This window comes from Hyperolius riggenbachi, chromosome 10 (assembly GCF_040937935.1).
Source record: "Hyperolius riggenbachi isolate aHypRig1 chromosome 10, aHypRig1.pri, whole genome shotgun sequence".
In the NCBI taxonomy this organism is placed as follows: Eukaryota; Metazoa; Chordata; class Amphibia; order Anura; family Hyperoliidae; genus Hyperolius; species Hyperolius riggenbachi.
In genome coordinates, this window is record NC_090655.1 from 197,953,260 (window position 1) to 197,959,864 (window position 6,605).

The window sequence follows — 6,605 nt, forward strand, 5'->3', positions numbered from 1 at the left end:
TAAACATAAAATAAAACTGTGGAATATCTTAAAAAGTAATTTTTAGGACAAGAAAGATAGATACAATTGTTTATTTCATTAGTTTATTTTCGCTTCGGGTGTCCTTTAATGTCAATTCACAAAGAATAAAGCTTTAAGTAAAACAAGTGAGATGTTCGGTATTTTGCCTACAGCTGTCAGTAACTAACAATCAGCCATTGGGTAAGGTTACAGAAGGGAGGAAACAGAGCAGAGAAAAGGTGACATTAAAGCGGACCCAAACCAAACATTTTTTTTTAATTTGAAATATTTAGTTGCACCACTCTGACACATACAAGGATAAATTAACACTCCTTTAAGCCTATGAGCATTTTAGTGCATGCTTTTCACCCTTCTCTTTTCATAACCCATACAGGTGGCAGCCATTAGCAATTCCTCCTTTGCCAGACACCTCCTACTCCACCAGTCTGCCGGATTCTGTCCCGCCAATATGAAAGGAAGGAAGGGGTTCCTCCAATAAATGTAAAATATTTTATATTTGTCATCATGCAGCTGAAAAATTTAATTTGGGTCCACTTTAATTAAACTATTCAGGAGAATAAGAAAGTTTATAATAAAAACATATTCTCTAATTTCACAATATTATTATGTAGAAATTAAAAATGGATTTACAAGATACTAATAGTTTTGAGCTGATACAAATGTTAATATTATGCAGCTTGGACTTGCACTTTACCTGTCAGTATAATACAAATTCTATTTGTATCACAGCTTTCATCCATTTTTCCACACTACAATAATCCACTAAATACCGAATGAAATACTGCATTCATCCCTAAAAATACTGAATGAAATACCGAATGAGGTAAAAATCTTTGTGAAAATCTTTTGGTAAATAACCAAACTATCATTGTGAAAATCTTAGTTAATTTTACCGACCGTTTATTTTTTACTGAATTTGTCTTGACGAATTGAAACCTATGTCTTCTTAGCAAAATTGCTAATCTGAAATACTGAAATCCCGGTGGGAATAACATTTGTACAAGAACCCATTACCATTTATTTAAAACAACATACTTCATACAGTATATTATAATTATACAACTGTTGTAAGTCTTCAGCATTTTGATACACAGTCAACAGAGGTGAACTCAGTATGGTTGTTAAACATAATTTCCATCTAAACTTGAATTTGAATTACTGATATCAAGAAGGATATAGGCAGGGCCGGATTTGTAATTTTTACCGCCCAAGGCCTACTATCAGCAGCTGCCCCAGGACCGACAGCATCCTATACTCCCTCTCTGCCCCCCCCCCCTCTCCCCCAACATGGCAGGGATTAGTTTGTAGGCTCCTCTGAGGAAAGTTAGTGATTAGTAATGGCAGGGATTAGATTGTAAGCTCCTTGGCGAGCGGCACATTTGGTGAGTGACAGGCAGCTCAGAGATCACTGTAAGTGCCCATTCACTGCCCCTTCATCCCCTTAATGCCAGATTCGGCTGTTTGTAGCCGCACAATGCTATGTGCAAACTGTGTGTAGCAAGATGAATGTTCGGCAGGCTAACTGGTACTGCCTTCCTATGTGGCCTGCCTGAAATACGGCCATGGATATAGGGGAGATACAGGTGCCCATCCAAGTGTAGCAGGAAATAGTAGATGTGGCCCTGCTTCTGAGAAGTACAGTCCTGGCCAGAAGTTTTGAGACTGTCAAAAATATTAGTTTTCCCAAAGAATGCTGTTAAACCGCTTTCAGATCTTTGTTTCAGTTGTTTATGTTATGTACTGAACTATAATTATAAGCACTTCATACGTTTCAAAGGCTTTTATTTACAATTACATGAGATTTATGAAAAGAGTCAGTATTTGCAGTGTTGCCCCTTCTTTTTCAGGACTTCTGCAATTTGACTGGGCATGCTTGCAATCAACCTCTGGGCCAAATCCTGACTGATAGCAACCCATTCTTTTATAATCACTTCTTTGAGTTTCTCAGAATTAGTTGATTTTTGTTTGTCCACCCGCCTCTTGAGGAATAACCACAAGTTCTCAATGGGATTAAGATCTGGGGAGTTTCCAGGCCATGGACCCAAAATTTCAACTTTTTGGTCACTTTTCCCTTATGGCACGGTGCTCTATCGTGCTGGAAAATGCATTGTTCTTCACCAAACTGTTGTTGGATTGTTGGAAGAAGTTGCTGTTGGAGGGTGTTTTGGTACCATTCTTTATTCATGGCTGTGTTTTTTGGCAAAATTGTGAGTAAACTCACTCCCTTGGATGAGAAGCAAACTCCCCAGATCTTAATCCCATTGAGAACTTGTGGTCATTCCTTAAGAGTCGGGTGGCCAAACAAAAAAACAACTAATTCTGACAAACTCAAAGAAGTGATTGTGAAAGAATGGGTTGTTATTAGAGATGTCGCGAACTTCCGCGGAAGGTTCGGTTCGCGGAAAAGTTCGTGAACCGCAATAGACTTCAATGGGGAGGCGAACTTGGAAAACTAGAAACACTTATGCTGGCCAGAAAAGTGATGGAAAACATGTTTCAAGGGGTCCAACACCTGGACCCCCAGATGGCGGAGTGGGATACATGCCAAAAGTCCCGGGGAAAAATCTGGATTTGATGCAAAGCAGCATTTTAAGGGCAGAAATTACATTGAATGCTAAATTGCAGGCCTAAAATGCTTTCAAACATCTTGCATGTGTATACATCAATCAGGGAGTGTAATTAGTGTACTGCTTCACACTGACACACCAAACTCACTGTGTAATGCACCGCAAACAGCTGTCTGTGTTGTGACGGCCGTGGTGGACTACTGCAAAGTGCGCACCATGGCGAGATTGCTCTTCCTCACTCAGTGATGTCTGGTTAGGTAATGTCTGTCTGCCTTATCAACTTTCGATGGTTCTTGCTCTACCATTGTTAAAGCTTACATCTATTTTTTTTACATTACATTTTCTACTTGCTGTTCAGTACCTGCAACAAGAATCTATTATGGAGGGCAAGTCTGCCATTGTGACCAAGGGTAATGGCGGGGGAACCCTTCCTGGTGTGATTCTGGTCTGGAGTTGTAGCCCAACAAATAGCTACCACCACACATCCAGGCAAGGAGGGCAGCAGGCATGCCCACCCTGAGGTAGTGACCAAAAATAACAATATGGGAGGACTTTCGAGGCCCTGCTGTTTTTGAAATGAATTCACTTTAAATCCTTTAACGAGAATCAGTTATGGAGGGCAAGTCTGCCATTGTCACCACGGGTAATGGCCGGGGAATCAAGGTTCGATTCCGGTCCGAAGTGGGAGCCAGTTGAGACCCATGCTGTACCTGCCCTGACCGTGCTTTGCAGACCAGGCATCTGTGGTCAGATGGACCCTTGACCCAGCGGAAGACAAATCAACTTGAAAGCATTTGCCAAGAATGTTTTATGGAGGGCAAGTCTGCCATTCCTTCAAGTGTGTGAAACTTTCGATTGTTCTAGTTTCTCAGTACCATGGTGACTGACCACGGGTAATGGCCGAGGAATCCGGTTTCTACTCTGTTCTGGAGTTGGAGCCTAAGAAACGGCTACCACCACACATCCAGGTAAGGAAGGCAGCAGGCATGGCATGCCCGCCCCGAAGTAGTGACCAAAAATAACAATACGGGACTCGGGAGGACCAGCTGTTTTTGAAACAAATTCACTTTAAATCCTTTAACGAGAATCTGTTATGGCAGACAAAGATGACACCACTTGCCTTTCACGAGAATCAGTTATGGAGGGCAAGTCTGCTATCCATTCAAGTGCAAGGTATGCACTGACTGCCAGGTATAATACAATGTGCAGTCACAGATGCAGTGAAAGGTATGCAGTGACTGCAAACAGCCGTTTGTGTAGTGACGGCCGTGCTGGACTGGTGCGCACCATGACGAGAGTGCAGGTGATGGTGGCTTTACAGCCCATATGGTCGCTCGACTGATGTAGCTGAATGACAGAACAGTGACTGTCCAGCTGATCAAATTTGGTCTGACCACAATGAAGCAACGACCTTATTATCTTTGGTGTGCCACCCCCACACGAGACACTCATATAGCCGGCGGTCATTGCTTCATTGTGATACGCAAGCCCCTTCACCGCGGCAAGGTAATGATCACGAAGGGGGATGGGCACATGTACATGCCTTTTGTTTTTTTGTTGCAGCCGTCCGCAGTGCAGCCATAAAAATTAGGCAGGCATGTACACGCACCAGAAAAATTAGTATAGCGGCCGCTGCTAGCAGCGGCATTAATAATTCAGGAATCCGCCTAGAGTCCTGGACCCTGTTGGTGGTGGCGGAGAAGGCAGTCAAGCGGCCTGCAGGCAGAGATGCTGTGTGAGGGGACTGACTTAGTCTTCGGTCGGGCAGTAGCCCTCCGGGATCCATGCCTCATTCATTTTGATAAAGGTGAGGTACTGAACACTGTTGTGACTTAAGCGACGTCTCTTCTCAGTGACAATGCTTCCAGCTGCACTGAAGGTCCTTTCTGACAGGACGCTTGCTACAGGGCAAGAGAGAAGTTGGATGGCAAATTGGGACAGCTCTGGCCACAGATCAAGCCTGCGCACCCAGTAGACCAAGGGTTCATCGCCGCTGCTCGCAGTGTCTACATCCACAGTTAAGGCCAGGTAGTCGACTACCTGCCGGTCCAGGCGTTGGAGGGTGGATCCGGACGGGCTATGGCGAGGCATTGGACTAAAGAATATCCGCATGTCCGACATCACCCCGAGATCGCTGGAGCGTCCTGTCCTTGCCTGCGTGGACTTGGGAGGAGGAGGATTACTGCCAGTGGTACCTTTATTGCATTGTACTGTCACATCACCCTTAAATGCATTGTAAAGCATCATTGCCATCTTGTTCTGCAAGTCCAACATCCTTTCCGCCTTCTGTTGAGTTGGTAACAGGTTCGCCACTTTGTGCCTGTACCGAGGGTCTAGTAGCGTGGCCACCCAGTACAGGTCATTCTCCTTGAGTTTTTTGATACGGGGGTCCCTGAACAGGCTGGACAACATGAAAGAGGCCATCTGCACAAAGTTGGATCCAGACGTACTCTCCATCTCCTCTTGCTCTTCCTGAGTGACGTCACGCAACTCCTCTTCCTCCCCCCAGCCACGAACAATAACACGGGAACGTGGAGCAGCACAAGCCCCCTCTGACAGCTGCTGCGGTTGTTCTTCTGCCGCCGCCTCTTCCTCCTCCACAGAAACACCTTCCTCATCCTCATCCGAGTCTGACTCCTCTCCTTCCCCACACGACTGCTCTTCTTCCTCCTCCTCCCCCCTCTGTGCTGCCGCAGGTGTCGAGTAAACATCTGGTTCGGATGAAAATTGCTCCCACGACTCCTCCTGCCGTAACTGTTCCTGTTCACGCTCCTCCACAGCTTCATCCACCACTCTACGCACGGCACGCTCCAAGAAGTAAGTGTAGGGGATCAAGTCATTGATGGTGCCTTCAGCGCGACTCACCAGGTTAGTCACCGCCTCAAACGGCTGCATGATCCTGCATGCATTTTGCATCAGTGTCCAGTTCGGTGGACAGAACATCCCCATCTTCCCAGATTGTGTCCTTCTACTGTAATTGTACAGGTACTGGGTGACGGCTTTCTCCTGGTCTAGCAGGCGAGAGAACATGAGCAGGGTGGAATTCCAGCGAGTCAGGATATCGCAAATGAGTCGTCTCACCGGCAAGTTGTTTCTCCGTTGAATGTCTGCAAAGCGTGCCATGGCCGTGTAAGACCGCCTGAAATGCCCACACAACTTCCTGGCCTGCTTCAGGACGTCCTCTGAGCCTGTGTACTTTGACACAAATCTTTGCACGACCAGATTCAGCACATGTGCCATGCAGGGTACATGTGTCAGCTTTCCCAAATTCAAAGCGGAAAGGAGATTCCTGACGTTGTCACACACCACGTTGCCGATCTAGAGCTGGTGCAGGGTCAGCCATTGCTCCACCTCTTTGTTAAGGGCAGCCAGGAGAGCTGGTCCAGTGTGACTCTCCGCTTTGAGGCAAGACATGTCTAAAATGGCATGACACCGTCGTACCTGGCATGCAGCGTAGGCTCTGGGTAGATGGGGCTGTGTAGCTGGAGAGCAGGAGATGGCAGCACCACTAGAGTTGAACTGCCACTCAGCCAAGGAGGAGGAGTAGGATGACAGCGAATAGGATGTAGCAGGAGGAGAAGGAAAGGGGTGGCAGGAGGCCTGCCTGCAAGCCGTGGAGGTGTCACAAGTTTGTCCGCTGCGCAACCACGTACTGCTTGACATCGGTCACCAGGTTGACCAAATGGGCTGTGTACGTAATGTAGTGGCCCTGCCCATGCTTGGCACACCAGGCATCCGTGGTCAGGTGGACCCTTGACCCAACGCTCTTCGCAAGAGATGACACCACTTGCCTCTCAACTGCACGGTACAGTTTGGGTATGGCCTTTTGTGAAAAATAATTGCGGCCTGGTATCTTCCACTGCGGTGTCCCAATGGCCACAAATTTACGGAAAGCCTCTGACTCCACCAGCTTGTACGGTAATAGCTGGCGAGCTAATAGTTCCGCCACGCCAGCTGTCAGACGCCGGGCAAGAGGGTGACTGGCAGAAATTGGCTTCTTCCGCACAAAGACTTCCT